The sequence below is a fragment of the Myotis myotis genome, unplaced genomic scaffold, assembly GCF_014108235.1.
Source record: "Myotis myotis isolate mMyoMyo1 unplaced genomic scaffold, mMyoMyo1.p scaffold_m19_p_3, whole genome shotgun sequence".
Lineage (NCBI taxonomy): Eukaryota > Metazoa > Chordata > Mammalia > Chiroptera > Vespertilionidae > Myotis > Myotis myotis.
Genome location: NW_023416335.1, coordinates 24,755,480 through 24,775,993, shown reverse-complemented (window position 1 = coordinate 24,775,993; position 20,514 = coordinate 24,755,480). Strand labels below are relative to the sequence as shown.

Genomic DNA, 20,514 nt, shown 5'->3' with positions numbered 1-20,514 from the left:
ATGCCCTTGACCGGAATCGAACCTGGGACCTTTTAGTCCGCAGGCCGACGCTCTATCCACTGAGCCAAACCGGTTTCGGCCTGTAAATATTTTTTTAAAATATTTTTTTCAAAGCACAATCACAATTGTAATTATCAAACCTTAGAAATATTTCCATTCAAGGATAGTTATAAAAACTTCCAAAGTTTGTATTCACAAAGAAATTTAATTTGGCATTACTGAAAATGTACTTTTTTGGTATAATTCTCCAGAGACTCTACAGAGATTCTAATGTATATCTTTCTACCATGCAGAATGGCACATTAAGTGGATTACTTGATTGTCTATAACTTTAAGGGTGATGAATACTGCCAATGTTTTAAATATTTTTCTGAGGTTTCACTAGATAATTAAAATAGAGATTCTATTTCTCTCTAGAAAAACACCCCATATCTCAGAGCCTTTACAACCAAAATAACAAATTTCCTTTTAAATACCCATTTACTTGCATTGAGTTTATCCTAGAATTGCCTGTTTGTTTGCTGTTAAATATGCAATAATCTAAACTGGAGATGGAAAAATACAGAAGGTCAGAAATTTTCCTTTTGCCGTTTCTAAGTCAGACAAACCAATCTTAACTATTTCATTTAAAACTATTTTATTACAAATAAATATTCATCCTATTAGCCCTATTGTTTATTATATGCAGATTCATGTTTTATTCTAACCCAGTTTAGACTTTTCTGCCTCGCATTTGAACAGTGTTGTAGACTTTCTATTTTCATTCGTGAATAGTCTTTGTTATAGGCAATCAGCTTTATTTTCCTTCCATTTTTAGTGCCCTGTTTGTATTATTTTTTAATATTGGCTCACTTTAATCTACTTATTTTTATTCAGCAAACACCTTTTAAAGAGTCAATGCTATGTTTCTTCTAATTTCTAAGCAAACGTTGAAAGATGAATAAAAAATAATCCCAGTTTCAAATAGATATCTGGTCAAGTGCATTCAATTATCCTAGGCTAATGTGTATTATGGATTTAAGTTCTTGGAAAATATAGTATTTAGTATAGTGTGTTGTGATTTACTTCTGTAGCATTTCACTCATTCTACTATTTTAAGCTACTTTAAAATTTTAAACACTTTGTTGATACACTAATGATACTTTTTCCTTAAAGTTCTCTTTGCTTTGAAATAGTCTTAATTTTAACTTTGACATCATTGCTACTTGCCAATTGTGTGACCTTAATTGAATTTCTTATCTTTCAGTTTCCTCATCTGAAAAGTGAGGCTATTAATTAGCAGCCACCTAATTGGTTTGTTGAGTTAAATGAGATAAGCTATGTTTCCTGGCACATAAATGCTCCATAAATATTATTCCAGTCATCTTTTTCTTTCCAGCCATCTAATATATTGTTCCCCTTTACTTGTTTACACTTTCACTTAGATTAAGAAAAATGAGGTGTTGGGGGTGAAGAGATTTAAAAAACCATCCTATATAATAAAAGGCTAATATGCAAATTGACCAAACAGCAGAACGACTGGTCGCTATGATGCGCACTGACCACCAGGGGGCAGACGCTCAACGCAGGAGCTGTGCCCTGGTGGTCAGTGGGCTCCCACAGAGGGAGTGCTGCTCAGCTGGTTCATGGCTGGAGAGCGCAGCAGCCGTGGCGGGAGCCTCTTCTGCCTCCGTTGCAGGTGGGTCAGTCATGCAGTAGGGAGCGAGGGTTCCCAGACTGTGAGAGCCCCGGACTGTGAGGGGGATGTCCCGGACTGTGAGAGGGTGCAGGCCTGGCAGAGGGACCCCCACTTCCCTCCAGTGCACGAGTGTCGTGCACTGGGCCTCTAGTATATATATAACACACATACACAGACAACTGTGGTGATAATCAGAGGGAAAGGTGGTAGGGTTAGGTGAAGGTGGGCAGAGGGGGGATAATTGGGGACAGAAAGAGACTGTTTGGGGTGGCGATTATGTTTTGTTAAGCTGTACACTTGAAACCTGTATGGTTTTGTGAACCAGTGTCACCCTAATAAATTCTGTTTTTAAAAAAGAATGATTTATGTGACTTAAATAAAAGACCACCTTCATGTTTTCCTCAAACTTAAAAAAAACACATTTTTTTTGAAATGATTACAGATTCACAGGAAATTGCAAAAAATATAGAGAGGTTCCATGAATCCTTCACCAAATCTCCCCCAAACGTAACTATAGTATAAGATAAAACCAGAAAATCCATATAGGTACGATCCACAAGCTTATTCAGATTTCTCCAGTTTTACATGCCCAGGCCAGTTAAATTAGAATCTCTGGAAGTGGCACCCAGGCAGTGGTATTTTTAACATTGCTTCCAGGTAATCCTAATGGTCAGCCAAGGTTGGGAGCCACTGAACCAACAGGGATGGCTTTGGTGCTCATATTTCTTCACTTTAGAATTTGATAGTATTTGGGCTGCATGCATTTGTCTTCTATGTATTGGACTAATGTAGGTTCCACATACCTTTTATTTATGGCTCTGCTGACATGTACTAGTATATTTTCCTAAGGGGGAGGGGGAATCGCACTTATGAATTGTGGACACATTTAACTATGTGACACAACCTTAATATGTCTAACAGAAGAATGAGTGCCTATGAAGTGGAATCAAACACCCAGAGCAGGGAGAAACTCAGAATCATTGAAAGTTAAAAAGGAGTTAGGTTTCATCCAGTACTTACTATGGGTGAGAAACTTTTTGGGAAATTATTTAGAAAACCTATATGGAAACTTTGGGTAAGAGATCTGAGTCTTTATTGATAGGTCCTATTGTCAGCCTTATTTAGGTTTCCCCCCCACCACTTTATAAAATTTTTTAATGTTTTACTTAGTAAGAGCTATATTTACTTACAGAAAGTGAAAGTGTGCACGGATGAATAAAAAAAACCCTCCACCCATGTTCACAGCCTGATACGAATTCTTCCACACATTTTTCTATATTCATAAAAGTACTTTTAACAACATAAGGTCTGTGAATTTTTTCTTTTTTAAGTGGGATCATACTCTGCATTATTCTGAAGCTTGCTTTTCCTACTAAATAGATCATGGATATTTCTCCATGAAAATAGATAATAGGTCTAACACTTGTTTAAAAAAAATGAATAAAGTCTTCCACACACCATAATTTATGAACATTCAGGATGTTTCCTCTTGTTTCTCCCCACTATAAACAACAGTGCAGTGCACATCTTTGTATATATAACTGTAGGTACTTCTGCTTCGTTTCTAAAGTAGTCTTACAGTTTTTGCTTTGGTCTTGGTCAGATTTCTTAGTTTCTGGATGCCTTCTCTAGATCGTCAGAATGAGTGAGTTAATGTCAGTCAATTTCAAGTTAATTGGCTTCTTTTGGGTATTAAGTTGGACATTAGATAGAAAAATCAATTATTTTTAAAATGGTTATTAATGAATGGTTATTAATGATCATTAATGGTTATTAATGATCAGTTTTTCATAGACACTAGAATTCCTAAGGTAAGGCACCTTAGAAAGCTAATGGATGGGCTTCATGGGGGCCCATGATTCATCTAATATTCATTGTAAAATTTTATATAAATGAACATTTTATTGCTTTCATCAGATTTTCAGAGGGCTCTTACCCTTAATAAGGTTGAAAATTAAATATATATATGTATCTATACTAATAAAAGGATAATATGCTAATTAGACTGGGAGACCTTCGGGACAAAGCCATGGTGGCGGAGCCGAGGCAGAGGCAGTTAGAGGCGATCAGGCCAGGAGGGAAGGGTAGTTGGGGGTGATCAGGCTGGCAGGGGGGCAGTTGGAGGCGATAAGGCCAGCGGAGGAGGGGCAGTTGGGGGCAAGCAGGCTGGCAGGCAGAGTGGTTAGGGGTGATCAGGCAGGCAGGCAGGTGAGCAGTTAGGAGCCAGCAGTTCCGGATTGCGAGAGGGATGTCCGACTGACAGTTTAGGCCCGATCCCTGTGGGACATCCCCCAAGGAGTCCCAGATTGGAGAGGGTGCAGTCTGGGTTGAGGGACACCCTTCCCCCCCCTACACAAATTTCATGCACCGGGCCACTAGTGTGTGTGTGTGTGTGTGTGTGTGTGTGTGTGTGTGTGTGTATCAGAGAGTAGTACTTAGTCCAGAGAATCTATAAAGTACTTTGAGTTCCCATTGATAACAGATTTTTAATAATAATGTCCTCTTTCTGTGAAGATCTGGGTTGCCATAAGTTTACTTAATTTCAAGATGACAAATCTAGAAAAAATGACTAAAACCATAGATAGCAGACTGACTCTAGATGCAGAATCTGAATAGGTTGTAATACTATTCTAAAATTAGCAAGATGAAATATACCAAGGATAAACCTTTTGCAGGAGTTGAGGAATGCTTGTGGGTGGAGGACAATCTCCAACGCACCTGAGATGAAAAAGAGCCAGGAGTTTATTTGACCACAGGCTTATATGAGCATCTCTATAATGTGGCTGCTAAAAATCTGAGTTAGTTAGACCACACATGATGAATTGTGTTTACATATGTGAACCCACATTGTAGATGAGACATTGGCAAGGGAGGGAGACATGCATAGTGATGGATTGAGAAGTTATGTCACATGAGGAACCACTGCTGAAGGCGTTTGGTTGTTGGATCTGAAGGAGAAGGTATAAAAGAACAATAGAAGCAAACCCTAGATTAGGGAATAGGAAGACCAGGGGTAGTATGTATAATTTTCATATTGTGGGGCAAAGGAGTGCTTAGTGAATGAATGAATGAATGAATGAATGAATGAATGAATGAAAGAAAGAAAGAAAGAAATGAAAATTACAAGGCAAAGAATTTTGACTTCCTCTAAACTCTGGAAATAATACTCCAGTAGTAAGGTGGGGTGCCCTAGAAAGTAATGACTTCCCATCAGTGGAGCCCTTCAAGCATAGTGGCAGGTGACTGGGATAGGGGCTATAGAAGGAATTCTTGCTCTAAGTCTAAGTGAAAGATTGTGCAACAGAACTTCAAAACTCTTAATTGGAATTTTATATTCTCTCAGGTATGCTAATTCTAAGACAGGAGAAAATGCTAGGATAATATAGGCTTTTTAAATGTACTTTATAGGAGGGATGCTTTTGACTCAGGCTGTATGATTTTTAGTACAGTTATTTCAAAAATGCTTAAACGTTGAAGTATAACAGGTTTTAATTGAAACTACAGTGCATAAGTTATTCCACTGTTAAACCTGAAGTAACTAGTCTAGACTTGTGGACTGTGGTTCAAGTTTTATTTGTTACTTTTCAAAACCACATTCTTTTCAAGCTACAAAAAGAGTATAAAAAAGGAAATTTCACCACTTCCTGGCTTCGTTGTGGCCTCAGGAAACACAAGACACTATCTTCATTAGACTGATTGTTCTGAATTCTGACTCTGATAACAACACTGTGGAATTTGTCTCATGCTTTGTCATTTACATAGGTTTGCAACCAAGTTTGCATATTTCCTGGGAAAATGTGTCTCTGATATTTGTTTTAAGTTGGTTGAGACAGAAATATCCCTTATTTCTTCTTAAATAATTGAAACAGTATAACATTATATATATATATGTATATAAAGCTTTAAAAGAAAAAAAATTCTGTGTTTTAGAACAGGTTGGGAGCTGCTGCCACTTATGACACCTTGGTTTCTACTCCTTGTTGTAGTGCCAGAGAGTCTAGTTTAGGGATTAAGAAGGTAGGCTCCCCCACTTACTGGCCATGTGACTCTGACCTCCCATCTCTGTGTCCTCACTTGTAAAGGAAAGATGATGCTAGAGCTTACACCACTGTGAGAAAGCACTTAGCACAGTGCCAGGCACATGGAGAGAACTCAGTAAACCTACGGTATTTTCTGCTCTCACCTTTTGCGCTCCCGTCTGTTTTTTTCGGATTTAACATATATTGTCATCTTTATGTCTTGTACTGTCTTGAACACATCATGTCTAAAACTATTTTTTTTATACCCTTATTCCCAAACTCATCTCATTCTAACTCTACTCCTGCTTTATCCTCCTGTCTCCTCTTTTTAATTAATGGGACTACCTGCCAGAAGTAGTATGGAAAGAGACTAATACTGCAAACTCTGGAGTCATACTCTCTGGGATTAAATTCTTCCTCCACCACTTATCACATGTAATCTTGGACAAGCTACTTAATGTATCCAAATCTCAGTTTCTTCAGTTGTGAAATAGGTATGATTTCAACCCAGCCTACAGAATTGGGAAAATTCAGTGAGATAAATGCCTGTTAAGTGCTCACTATGATTCCTTAAGAGTGCACAATACCTGTTACTGATAACTGAAGCTAGGAATGAATGGTAGTGTCATCCTTAATTCTTTTTCTCTCACCTGAAAGTCATCAACGCTATGGATTCTACCTCAAAAGTCTCTCCTCTTTCTCATCACTGACTTTAGGTCAGGGTTTCTTAACTTGAATCCATTACTCAAAGAGGTTCATAATCCCCAGAAAATATATGTACATTTTTGACATATGTGCATTTTTCCCAAGGGAAGGGCTTTTAGCCTTTATCTTTGACTTTCATACAGGTCAGTGACCCATAAAATGTTCATAACTACTGACAGACTCTTACCTCTTGCTTATACTCAGTAGCCAATAAATGGACATTTTCCCCTAGTCTCTGTGCCTCTAATCTACTCTATACATATTGCCCACTTAACTTTTTTTTAACCTGTTACATCATCACCCTGCTTATACAGATGTGTTGACTTCCTGTTGCCTACAGTGGTGGTTCTCACCCCTGACCACATACTAGAATTACATGGGAAGCTTTTTAAAAAATACTGATGCCCTGTCCTAGATGAACTAATTGATACTAACTAATATCAGGCCTCAGTATTTTATTATAAAGCTTCCCAAGAGATTTTATTGTGTAGCCAGAGTTGAGAACCTCAGGGCTATGGGATAATGAACTAATGTGTTAACATAGCACATAAGGACCTCAACAACCTAGCACCAATCTACTTTTTCAGCCTAATCTCCTACCTCTTCTCCCATTCATATCCCATTATTTACACTCTAGACACGTACTTTTATTTTGCTAATTTTAGAACATGCTGTGTTGTGTCCTGCCTCTGAGCTCTTGCTTGTACTGATCTGCCTAAAATACCTTTCACCCTTTCTTTGCCTGTGCATCCTATATAATAAAAGCCTAATACACAAATTGACAGAACAGCAGAACGACTGGTAGCTATGATGAGCACTGACCACCAAGGGGCAGACGCTCAATGCAGCCAAAGCAGGTGCCAGTGGGGGCCACCCAATAGCCCCGCCAGTTGCCCCGCAGAGGGAGGCGACCAGTGGTGGGGGGGCGGGGCCAGCTGGCCAGTGGGCCGGCACTGCCCCCCCTGCCCTGCCGGTCACCTTGCAGAGGGAGGTGACCGGTGGCGGGGCTGGCAAGCAGGCAGTGCCAGGCTGGCCAAGGCAGGTGCCAGTGGGAGGGCTCCCCCTCCCTCTGATCACCCTGCCGGTTGCCCTACAGATCGGCCCTGATTACCAGCCAGGCTTAGGGACCCTACCCATGCATGAATTTCATGCATCGGGCCGCTAGTTTCCATAGAAAAACCTTTCCCAAGCCCCAAAGAGAATTGCAGTTCTTACTTTTGTACACACGTCCATTATATGCCCTACCTTGTACTATAATTATTTGTGTACTAGTATCTGTCTTCCACACTACTCTGAACTCCTAGAACAGTGATGGTGAACCTTTTGAACTTGGCGTGTCAGCATTTTGAAAAACCCTAACTTAACTCTGGTGCTGTGTCACATATAGAAATTTTTTGATATTTGCAACCATAGTAAAAGACTTATATTTTTGATATTTATTTTATATATTTAAATGCCATTTAACAAAGAAAAATCAACCAAAAAAATGAGTTCGCATGTCACCTCTGACACACATGTCATAGGTTCGCCATTACTGTCCTAGAACATGGGATCCTTATTTATTTCATTTCTCTAGTGCTTGGCACCAGGTTAAGAAGCTCCCTGAGAGAATAATGAATAAGTAAATGAGAATGGACAAACAGCAGCCTACTCTGGCGAATCAGAAATCCATGGGGTGGGGCAGTAGTCGGCCAACTCATTAGTCACCAGAGCCAAATATCAACAGTACAACAATTGAAATTTCTTTTGAGAGCCAAATTTTTTAAACTTAAACTATATAGGTAGGTACATTGTTATTAACTTAATTAGGGTACTCCTAAGGCTTAGGAAGAGCCACACTCAAGGGACCAAAGAGCCGCATGTGGCTCGCGAGCCGCAGTTTGCCGACCACGGATAGGGGAATGTAAGTAAATATGGTATATTAGATACGGTGAGGAATGCTCAGCAGAAGTTTTATCCTCTTGCTTTTTCATATTTTTATAAAAAGAAAAGATCACAGTACATGAAGTTTCTCGTCTGGGGCCAGGAAAGTTGAGACCAGTTTTGAAAATACCTCCAAACATTGCTGAGCATTATTGAACATGTAGTTGTATTTGTCTCCTGGGCTCAGAGGGATTTCTGAATGAGAAATGGAGAACCAGCCTTTCTGATGATGGCAGCTGTTTATTTAGCCCAGTGGATTATCCTTACTGAGTTACTGATTTAAAGATACCCTTATATGGACAGTTCACCAGATATTATATGTTTCTAATTTTGATCTCACCCCCGGCCTTTGTCCTTCTCTTGGCTATTTTTAATACTTTTTTTTTTTTCTCAGTGTGTCTCAGAATTGTCCAACACATTCTAAAGAATCGTAACTTAAATGTGACTTATTCTTTCTGTTTCTTCAGTGTCCAGAATTAAAGATGATTTTGAAAGAGATTAATTTAGTAACTGGTCTCATGCTTTGGGGAATGTTTTGGGTTATATTAATTATTTTTCCTGGACACTGACCCACCCCTACATGTAGGAGAAGAGATAGCTTGTTTAGGACTTATACAAAAAGCAGTGAGTAATAACTACTCTGATGTCGTGATTTGGGTCTAACTTGTTGTGGTATGCTGTGTATGAACAAATAGAATATCCTTTGTCTAACTGGCTGCTTAATATTTTATAATCTTATATCTGTTAAGCTTCAATAATAAGGACAATATTTTTCTTATTCAAAATCAGAATCATAGTTGGAATTTATTAATGCTTCCATTCATCTTGTTTAGAAAGAGTTTTTTAAGCCTTAAAGAAATCAGATCTATCAAGAGCTCCTCCTTTAAATGTGGTTTACAAGAAAGGCTCTCAATTTGTGAAACTTTTAAAGAGAATAATTTTTTTGTCATTTTAAGAAACACAAATCTAATGTCAACAATGAAGAAAACAACTCTTACAATGGGAGCATTAGGCCTAAAATGGATAGTTGTCTCCTATTTCACGGTCTACAGTCAACCACAGATACCCGGTACTATTTGCCCTCTCTTTTTGTGAACCAGGGCCTCTGTAACAAAACTAGTCTCTGCTGTTTCTGAGAATGGCCTCTTGGATTATTATATTTACTGGGCTATTATAGTTCTTAGAGCTGAGTTGTTAATCCTGTTTATATATATTTGCTTATTGCTGCTACTTTAAAATGATCAGTCATTGAAGCACTTTTTAAAATGAATTCTTGGTGCTTAAGAGATACAACCATGTACATCAAGAGACTAGGCTATACAGCCCTGAAGAAACTAGCCACTGACCGGATTCTTATAGCCAAGGGAAGTTAGAATCCCTTAGGAATATTTCATCTCTTTTAGTTTGAGGTTGATTTTGAGTTGCTTACCCTGAAAGTGACCACTTCTCAATTTATCTGGTTGGGAGTAGACCATATCCATTTACAACAAAACTATTAAAAATTAGAGAATAAAATATTGATTTCAAGTATCTTGGTAAATTCGTACCAAGTGCTGTGTTCTACCTCACATTTGGATATCTATCTACCTTTTGAACAAATCTTAGAGTTCCCTGTTCATATGTATATAAATTGGCACTCTTAATCCATTTCTGAAGTATTGACAGGCTAACTAGCTATGAACTATGCCAGTGTAATCACTCTTAGGTCTGGGCTGGAGAAGGCATTGCTTTAGGGTATATATAGTTGTAGTCTTGAAGGACATAAGATTTGTTTCAAATGATGGGATGAAATAAATAGAACACTTACTATTTTAGCAATTTTGTAATCAGAGCATATCACTGCTTCATTTTAGTTTAACATAATAGATATGACAGAAGTAAATATAGTAATCAGGATTGAAATTTTTTATAAAATTGTGAATTTTAAGAGTAAGATAAGTAAGTCTTAAAAGGTTTCATTTAGAAGTAAAGGAATGGAGTATTTTAGACTTTTTGAAGATTTGCTGCATAACAGACCACCTAATACTTAGTAAAACAAACATTTATTATGCCTCACTATTTTGTAGGTCACCCAGGTGGTTCTTCTGGTTTGAGCTAGCCTGGCCGATCTCTGTGGTTAGCTGGCCTATCTCTGTGGTTAGCTGGCCGCTTGGCTGGGCCACATGGTCTGGGACTCGCTCACATCAGACAGTCGTCTTGCTGGCTGGCGCAGGGGCACAGGAGCAGAGTGCATCTTTGCTCCATGTGGTCGTCTCATCCTCAGTAGGTTAGTAGGGCTGCTTCATGCGGTGGTCTCAAGGTTCCAAAGTGCAACGAGAGAGCGAGCCCCAGTGGGCCTGCACTTTTCAAGTCTCTGGGTTATGTTTGCTGCTGTCTTGCTGACTAACCCAGAGTCAGTGTGGGGAGGGACTACCCAAGGGCATGAATGTTGGGAAGTGGGAGCAAATAGGAGTTATTACTGCACAATCTGCCAAGGTGTGGAATTTGTACATATATACTGTTTAGTCAGTGTCCCTACATTCTGACTCAGCCTTACACTAGCAACAAGAGGTGATAGAATAGAGAAAAATTAATCAGGCTGTCAAAGCTACAGAGTTTTCAAAGAGATGGTTTATAGACCCTTGGTTTCTCTGAAATACTTAATCATTTGACCCTCCCCCCCTTTCTACTTTTCTTTTTGAAGCTTTGAGCTATAAAAATAGGGAAGCTTTAATCCTCACTCAATAAATACCCCAAATTGATCTTCAGCAAGGACTATATTCATGTAGAAGGGGTGTCATCATATGGCTATGGCTGTCCATAGAAAGCTCCTATGTGCCTGGGCTGTACGCCCTTTGCATGGGCTCTCTGAGAGTTCTGACTCTCCCCTTGATGTCAGCATTAACACCGTTTTACAGGGGAGGAAGCAGACTCACAGAGGCTGGCTAAGTGGCCTGAGGTTATGTAGCTAGAGGCTGGCGGACTACATTTTGATCTCAATTCTTTCTGACCCCACAGCTACAATCAAAGAGTTTCATCCCTAAGATTGGTAATTTTTTTTTTATGCAACATGAAGCCTTTGAGTATTTTATGTCTTCTCTGAAAAACTGGAAACCATGGCAAAACATGAATTGTTTCCCCCTTTCTATTCTTTCCCTACCCTACACCTTCACTAGTTGGACCAAATAACCAGGTTTAATCTGAAACTGATGGATAGCTCAGAATGTAACTTTACTGCTAGTTCCAGATGTCACTTTTAAATATTTTGGAAATAACCGATCTCTCCATGACTCTTCTGAAGTTCCAAAATAAAATTCAGAATCCTGAGATATCCTGGAACATCTATTTAAAATTTCATTAGAAAATAACCTTTATTTAAAAAATAAACTGTGCTCCCCGCCCCCATCCTCACATGTGCTCCCGTAGCACGTAACCAATAACTGTTCCTACTTATCAGAATGTTGTATTTGCCTGGGTGGGCACTGGCAGTGAGCTCCTTGAACACAGAGCCCTTGTCTTTACTGTCTTTATCCCCAGCACCTAGTCCTGGAATGGGAATAGTCCCATATATGTTAACATGCTTTATAGGGGAATTCTATGCCTCGGAAGAAATTCTTTTCTTCTTTTCTTTTCTTCTTCCTTTGGTCTGTTTGTCCTCCATTTAGTTCTTCCTCCTTTCTGAAAATCATTTTCCTTTCTCTTTCTGTCTGTCTCAGTTCTTTAGCTTTCCATTTCCCCCACCAGCTCAATAGTCATTTTTGTTTGTTTTATTGTTAATCCTCACCTGAGGATATTTTTTCCATTGATTTTTGAGAGAATGGAAGGGGGTGGAGGGGTGGAGGGCCCAGAAAGAAACATCGATGTGAGAGAGACACATCAATTGGTTGCCTTTGCACAAGCCCCTACCGGAACTGGGGACAGAACCTTCAACCCTTGTGGGGAGCAGGTGGGCAGGGAGCAATACTCATCTATTGAGCCACACTGGCCAGGGCTCATTAGTCATTTTTTATATTCATTATATGTTGACATGATAGCGTCTTGCATATATTGAGTTAAATAAAATGTATTATTAAAATTAGTTTCACCTTTTTATTTTTACTTTTTTAATGCGACTATTAGACAATTTTAAATCATATGTAGTTGCTCTAGAGAATCTATATCTAGGTTAATTCATTCATGCAAGTTCATAAAAACAGTTGTTTTTCTTTTAATTCCATGGATCTGTTGGACTAAAGATCCCTTAGATCACCACCGTCCACTGGCATAGTGCTGCCTGTCCCTCCTCCCCCACTACCAAAAGTTCATGAGAAGGAATGGGAAGAATTTATCTTGCTTTTAATGATGCACATAGAATTTTCTCTACTGGTATAAGTATGCCTGGAACAAAAGTACAGTTGACGTTTAAATTATTTTCACGAACAAAAAGGAAGCACCAGGGTGGCTAATGTAAATCGGAGGATACACTAATTTTCTTTGGAACGTTTTGGTTCTTGCATTTTGGAACAGGTGTGGCCACTGTTGAAAGAAACAGTGGAGTCATACTCAGCATGATCATAAGGAACTGGATTCAGTATAATCGATACAGGATCTGTCATATTGTTCTCTGATGAAAAATTCGATGCAGAAATAAACTTGGTGTATTTGCTTTTTCTTTCTGGTTTAGGGAAGAAATAATGTTTTCTACTGAACTATGATGTAATAGGATAAGGGTAATTGTGTTTAAAATAGCCTCCCAACATCCTCTTTTGGCTTTTAGAATTCCAAAGTAAGTTTGCTGTGGATCACTGAGGAGTGATTATATTAATCAGAGGTCAGCCATCTTTTTTCGCCTTTGGCACAGAGTGAGAAATGCCCACTTCCAGTGCCTTTGGGTCGGGGTGGTGGTGTCACCAGCCACCATCTCATGAGGGTGGAATGGGTGCTGGCTAGCGCTGCCTGAGATGGGTCACTAGGGGTGGAATCCCAGACTAGCAGCTACAGTTTTGTACAGACAGGAGGGGGATTGTGCTGGTAGTTACCAGCTCATGCCAATGACAAGCACCGTGTTTGCCACTTGGGGTATGCATGCCACAGGTGGACAGTGCTTTGTAAGGACACGGTCAACTCCATGTTACAGGACACTTGCCTGTAATCGTGTGTTAAGTAAGCCCCTGGAGCTCAGACCTGGAATTTGAGAGATGAGTTGAAGAAATCTCTTGAAGTCTAAACTGACATGACATTTTAAAATTAGGAAAACAACCAGCTCTGAAAAGATCTACCGGATTATAGCTAAATGGAATATGGAAGACATGTCAGAGAGAGGCTAGGAGGGGGTTGGGATAATGCAATGTTGATTCAAAAAGAAGCCTTGGACAATCATTGATTGAATTTCACTGTTTACCATTTGTTTTTTTAAAATGGGAAAATGACATCTCCCATAGCTGTTTGGAAAGTTGATTGATACTTGTAACATGGTTTGATATTTTTCATAAAGTGTTCAGTAAGAGCCAAATGTGTCATCAGAACTTAAATGTCTAAAATAAACTAGCCTGAACCATCTTGAATAGATAGGTATTAAGCAGTTCTGTGTCTTTGGTATCAGTTATACTTAGTAAGGGAGTTTATATTTTTTAAAGAAAGTCCCATGTTACTTCTAATTTTTTTTGAATATTAGCTATATACTTGTGTTCTTTAGCTGTTAACTTGAGCTTCAGTATGCTTTATAGATAGAGAAGCTCAGTCACTTACGGAGAACTATTAACTAGCACAGCCAGCCAGGCAGTTAAATACACTTCAAAATGCTTCCTGCCAAGAACGATGCCTTTTGCAAATATTTGAGATGTTTGTTCTCAGTTGTAATTTATTAGTGAACCTGTGTCCTCATAGCAATTTCTTGGGAGGTACAGAAGACAAAGCTAAAAAGCAAGCAAATGAAATACGTTCATAATATAGCAAGGGAAAAAAAGCTTTCATTCTAGGCGACTTATAGATAGACTCAGTGGTATGTGTGCTTGTTGCCTATTTAACTTCACATAGTACCACTTCTGGCCACGCTAAGTAGTCTGACAGAATGCCCTTTTACCAGGCTTTTCCTTGTGAAGTGCATACAGCACTGCCACCTTGTTGCCAAAGTTTCGTCTGACTTGAATGTGCTTTAAAAAAATCCAGTGAGTGCCTGTAGAGAAAGAGAGCTTACTCCTTCTTTGTCAGTACTTGCAAAAACAACTTAAAAGAAGTTAGTATCATTGGACTGAATTCCGTAATTAGCATAATCATGATGCTGTGTATTGTTCACCAGAGCACGCCCCTTGGCCAAATTTCCCATTAAGAGGACACCGACGTTGTCGTGGTGAATAAATCCAGGCACACATGATGCGAATCAGCTAGTTCCTGCCTGCCGCTGGGGTGCTGTTAATTTTAGCCAGGGTTTGTTCTATGAGTTGTAAAACTGTTTACTCAAGTCAAAGTTAGTAAGCTGAAATGTGACTTCTCCGGCCAGCATGATAGGATATCTATTTTAGACTTCAGATGGTGTTCACGAGCGAGCGGGAGAGCAGTCTTCTGAAGAATCGCGGCTCAGATTTCCTTTGAAAGTACTTGTAAGTACTGGGAGAATTTTTAAGAGTTCTCTCTGTTCTTTTCTCCTTAAATCTTCTTAATGTTGCTATAATAGTCATTTTTAATTTCTTAGGAAAACCAGAAGCTTTGGGGTGAGTGCTTTAGAGGATTCTAAGAATGGTGGCAAGAGGTTTTTCTGCAAGAAACCTGCTTTATTCCGTTTTCCCAAGAGAAAGTATTTGATTCTTACTATTTTTATCTTTGCAAGGCAATCTGTAAATTATTACTTATTTTATCTGTTAAAGTATTCGAGTAATGGAAATGGTTGTATCACTGAGCTTTACTTTCTATGGTAACCTAATTTCTGTGTGTGTGTGTGTATTATGTTAAAAGGATTCCTTTTATATTATACTTACCCTGAGCTACAAGCTTATGGTCCAGAAATAATGAGAGAGTCAAATGTAATTTTGTAAAATGTGTAAATGGACAGTTTTTATTTTTTAGGGAGGATTTTGTACTCAATAATAAATCCATATATTCCTAAGGAGAAGCACTTAAATAAAATACTTTTAGAATGAAGGCTTTAGAAAGTAATTGAAAGCATCCTCTGAAAGTTTGAGTTAGTTATCTAAATTAATCAAGGGCCATGAAGTTCTCTAATTTTAACTGCTCTGAATTTAACAAGTCATTTCCAGCGTCAATTTGGACTGAAGAACACTAAAGATTTTAATAATGAATATTTTAAATTAAATTTGAATCACCTTGTTTAATTTGAAGTGTTTTAATTCAGAGAACACGAACTCCATACCAAAACAACTTGCTTATAACAGAGAGCCTTTGGTAAAGGAATTTCTTTATCGGTTAATTGTAAATTATATCCCCTCTAGGAATATTGATTTTAATGAAACAGTTCTAGTAGGCTGTGCAGTAGCTGCTTACCAGGCGTCCCTGTCTCTCCTCGCTATGAACAAGGAGGGAGGCATGCCCTCAAATGCCATTTTCCCATTTTGAAAGCTTTATTTAATGACTTCTTTGTTATTATGTGTTGTTTGATTTTAAATCCAAATGACCTAAGGTGTCAACAATGAAAGGAAGTGTTTCAGTGCTACAGTTAGTAGGAAAAGAATGTAAGACGGGGGAAAAAAGAACTGAGTTCTTGGCTATTTTTGGAAATTTTTTTAAAAAACTTTAAGATTTTATTGAAGAGAGATTTGCAGTCCAGATTAATTGTAATTATCACAAAAACATCTGTAATATCATCTTCAGCAGTAAAAAAAGACTTTGTTCCAGCATATTCTTCATAATATATACTTTATTCAAAGAAAATAACCATTCTTATTCTTACTTTTAGTTGTCAATAAGGCGCCATCCGAATCTCAGTGGAGTGTTTTGAAAGGTACACTGTTTTTACTACTCGGAAGCATGAGTTCTTTTAAGAGTCTCTAAAAAGGCGCATAAATACTTTCAGAGTGTTTGTTTTAATGATTTATGGGCTGCGAGAGAGTGATACAGGTGAATGAAAAAGGAGATAATTTTTATTATGTGTCAGTGTCGGGATTTCTCATGTTTGCTGGTGCTGTGACTCTCTGCTTCTTCTTAGCCTGTGTGCCTGATGAAGTGATACTGGTTATGGTTCCTTCATGAGTAGAGGCTCTGTTGACTAGTTGTGACCTTGGCCATGACAGTTCACAATGAGCTCAACTCAGTCACAAATGCGGGTCCAGATGCTGAGAAACACAGGCGGCTTTGTGGCCTGTAGAACTGTCCAGGAGCCCGTGGTCTCAACCATGTGCTGTGCCCTCCTGCACCTCCATCACCATCGCTGTCATGGTCATTAACTTTGTGCCTATCTGTCCTCTAGTCCTGTTTCAGTTACTTTCAATGGTGGCCTGCCCTCTCCTCCTACTCCTTTACCTCTTAAAATAGTCACAAACCAGAGGCTCTGACAGAGTTGTTCCTGACTGCAGTAGATTTATTTGCTGTTACTTTATACCAAATGACTAGCCTTCTGCTCTGAAGTTTTGAGGGACTTTTTAGGGAAGTAAAGAGCAATCTTTTCTCTGTGTCTCCTTCATCCACATGAGGTTTTTAATAGGTAACTTGGCTGCATAGCTATATGGGAACTTAACATTATCTAACAGGTTCCCTTTGTTTTGGGGCCTAATGCAAATGCTCAGTGATCACATCTCTAGAATGTTCTCTTTCAAAAGATTTTGTAGGAACAGGCTTTGCTATATTGAGTTTCAACTGTTTTATCTAAAATGAAAGAACTGTGAGCAGAGGGATGCCTTCCGCTTTGCCTGTCTTGTATATAAGTAAGTGGTAGTATCTGCCTGTGGGCAGGAATGCTGATTTCTCCTGGAAATACTGGCTCTGTTGTTATTATTTAGCATGTATTAAGCACCCCCAGAGCACATACAATGCACAAAGAAAGCATAGTTCCTTCTCTCAAAGAACTCACATGCTAAAATTAGGCAGGACACAGAGGCTGGGCCCTTGACACACACACTGAGTACACTGGCAAAAAGAATATGGAGATGAAGAAAAGGAGAACAAGATGGTGTGGGAAGAGTCAAGGATAGCTTGTGGGTTAGCTTTCAGTTCATGTGGACTTCTGCCCAATTGGGTTAGGACAGACTGCAATGCCACTTGGGGTGCTGATAGTCTCTCTTCCAACAGCTGGGCAAGTGATGAAAATGAGTGAGAAGACTGACCCCAGAAGCCTTAAAGCCTTATCCACAACTCCTGTTCTCTATTACAGTGTCCCCACAAAGGGAAGGAGTTTCTGTAGTTTGACTTACACCTGGAACTGGTACTGTCATGTGAAGTAGGTCAACTTGATATCTTACCAAGTCCAATAAATATAAGAAGAGTCTTTCTCCATATAATTATCTTTGGATAGAATTCTGAATTTGGGTTCCAGATTTTCTCTCCCCTCCTGAACTGATATGCAATATAACAATTTACTTGTCTCTGTACTGGTTTAGGATGTTGAGTCAGTTGTTAAATTAGAGAAGTGCTTTGAGCATCTCAGAAGAAAGGCATTATGAAGGTCAACGAAACATTACTGCAGCCCATAAAGGAGTCAGAAGAGCATGAATCAGAAGGGAGCTAATAAGGCAAGCTTGGGTATTGGAGATTAAGAAACAGGAGTATACTGTATGAATCTGTGAGTCATTTTCCCCTTTATCCTCAGCCTCAGCCAGCCTCTGACTAAGGATCTGGGCCTAGTTCATGTCTCTACAACTAAAAGAGACTTGGAGAGAGCTCAACAAAGAACCTTTAAAAATGATTAAAGGGTTGAAAAATGATACCTATAATAAGATGTTAGGGAACTTCTATTATTTAGCCTGGAGGGAAAAAATGGCTGGGGACTCTTAAATTGTTATTCAAGTATATGAATACCTCAATACCAAGGAATAATGACCAACTGGTATCTATTTCCATGGCAAATATAAGAGTTCAGTCCAGTAAGGGTTAGGTTAGAACCAGAGTCCTAATATGCGGTCCCCGGTACCATCAGTGCCAGTACCACCTGGAAATTTGTGAAAATGCACATTCTCAGGCCCCAGCCACCAGCTACTGATTCAGAAACTGGGAGTGGGGCCCAGAAATCTGTGTTTTAATAAGGCCCCCCAATGATTCTGATGCACATTAAAGTCTGAGGATCACTAGATGAGATATGAAAAAGAGTGTTATAAAACAGAGAATTTGGATCCTGAAATCATCCAAAAATGAGCTTTTATTTCTTAGCAATGTTTTCAGTATTCTCTCTGAAGTCAGGAGATAGGTGACCTCTCAAAGTCCCGTCTAGCTCTGACTTTGCTCTGGATTTCCTCTGGCACTTACAGAAGATTAATAATCAACCAAGAGAATTTTGCAATTACTTTTCTGAACTTAGTAGTTAAGGCAGTGCCCATTTCAAATGAGAATCAAATGAGATAATATGATAGTAGGAACGTTGTGTTACCACAGGTATCCTACTTATCACAATGTTGTTTAATAGACCCCTTCTTCCCCATGTGACTTTTTCACAGTCATCAGAAGGGAAATTAGGGCAGAGGTCAAAGCGAGGAGCCCCTTGATGTTAGCCTGTGATCATTTCATGTCGCAGACCAATGGCTAGATCAGTCCGTCGCCTCATGAATGCCATTTCAGAGGAGAGGTAAGCTGTAGGGAAAGTTTGACTTTGCCCCATTTTCCCAATTCTGTCATTTCCAGAGGAGGAGAAGTTGGTGGGTGAGCAGTTTTAACCAGCTGCAGGAATAGCATTCCTCACCCCTGCGGTGGTGAATTCCATTGGGCACCCTGGAAGGAGGGGCAAAGTGGGGGGATCCCAAGAGGATGCAAATACAGGATGACACGTTAGAGGTGGAGGATAGGGAACTATTTCATCTTAACATTTTGTATCTGCAGGAAACAGCCAGTGATACACATTATTGGGGACTTTATACAAATAAGTGGTTATTCAGTTGAATGTCCTCTCCCATGTAATTAATTACCTTGAGTCAGGCAGTTGGCAGTTCTTACCTTTGCGAGACAAAATAGTTATTTCTAAGAGTCCCTCTCGCACCCCCTGCCACTTTTTTTTTGCACTTGATATAAATGCATTTTAATTTAGTTATGTCTTGGCCCTTTGTATATTTTCCCTTTATGCTTTTGTTTGACAGAATTGTCTTGGGTTGAAAACACAAAGTGCTCAGAGTGTGTCTATTTGTTACACTTTGTATAGCATTTAGTACAATAAAAGCTCTCAGTGATCATAATGAAAAAAGGGTTCTCTGAGGACATGTTTTGCCAGTGCTGTTCAAAAAGTATCCCACAAGTGACGCACTGCTGTCTCCAGCGTAGACGTGCTCTCCCTCGGCCAGGGCCTGTGGCCCTAATGTTTTAACACTAAAAAAATCGGGATAGGAAGAAATCTTGGCTTTTAGAGCTGTAATTAATTACACATTTTCAGAATATTAAAAATTCCTTGAAGTGAGAAAAGACAAATGAAGACATTCTGGCTCAAACTAGTTTGCCTTGTAACGGGAGTCAGAGAGATAAAGGTGGCAAGTGTGTATACCGACACTGCTATACAATCTTGGGACCTTGTTATGTTTGAAGAAACTGACCTCTCAGACATTAAGCTGCCTGCACAGTTTTTCCCTACATCTGTGTCTATTTACAGAGGGTACGAGGCCCTGTGAATGTGGTAGTTGCACACTGATAAGATATGTCTCACTAATCCAGAGGGTAGAGGTAGCTGATTTTTAATACCCTAAACTAGTCTCTGAATATAAAATATTTTCATGAAAACCTGTAATCTCTCAGTCACTGTATATCCAGTAGGAAAATTCCAAGTGGTTGGTTGATTTGGTTCTTAATGATGGCAGGCAGTGGTGATTTTTATTTCTATATAAAGAGAAATTACCAAGTAGCCATTCTTTTTAGGATTTAGCCCTGACAAAAATAATTTTGTTTCTAAAATCAATCTTATATCTAGTCCACATATGGGTCATTAAAAATAAGAGTGGTTAAAAAAAAACAAAAAAAATAAAATAAGAGTGGGTAAGTGGTACCTGGCCAGTGTGGCTCAGTGGTTGAGTGTTGACCTATGAACCAGGAGGTCATGATTCTATTCTGGTCAGGGTACATGCCCAGGTTGCAGGCTCGATCCCCAGTAGGGGG

The 20,514-nt window shown here is 39.1% G+C and overlaps 1 protein-coding gene across 14 annotated transcripts in view; it reads left to right on the top strand.

Moving 5' to 3' along the window:
* Positions 1–20,514, top strand: part of SLC20A2 (solute carrier family 20 member 2) — a 95,590-nt gene that overhangs the window by 12,791 nt on the left and 62,285 nt on the right. Inside the window, exons 1-2 of one of the 14 annotated variants that reach the window (XM_036300201.1) lie at positions 14,401–14,882; positions 16,193–16,237. The exons of 12 other annotated variants lie outside the window; for them this stretch is intronic. The gene's annotated coding sequence lies outside the window, so the exon portion shown is untranslated. Of the gene's footprint in view, positions 1–14,400; positions 14,883–16,192; positions 16,238–20,514 lie in introns of those variants that run through there. One more of the 14 variants, XM_036300199.1, reaches the window with a different exon arrangement.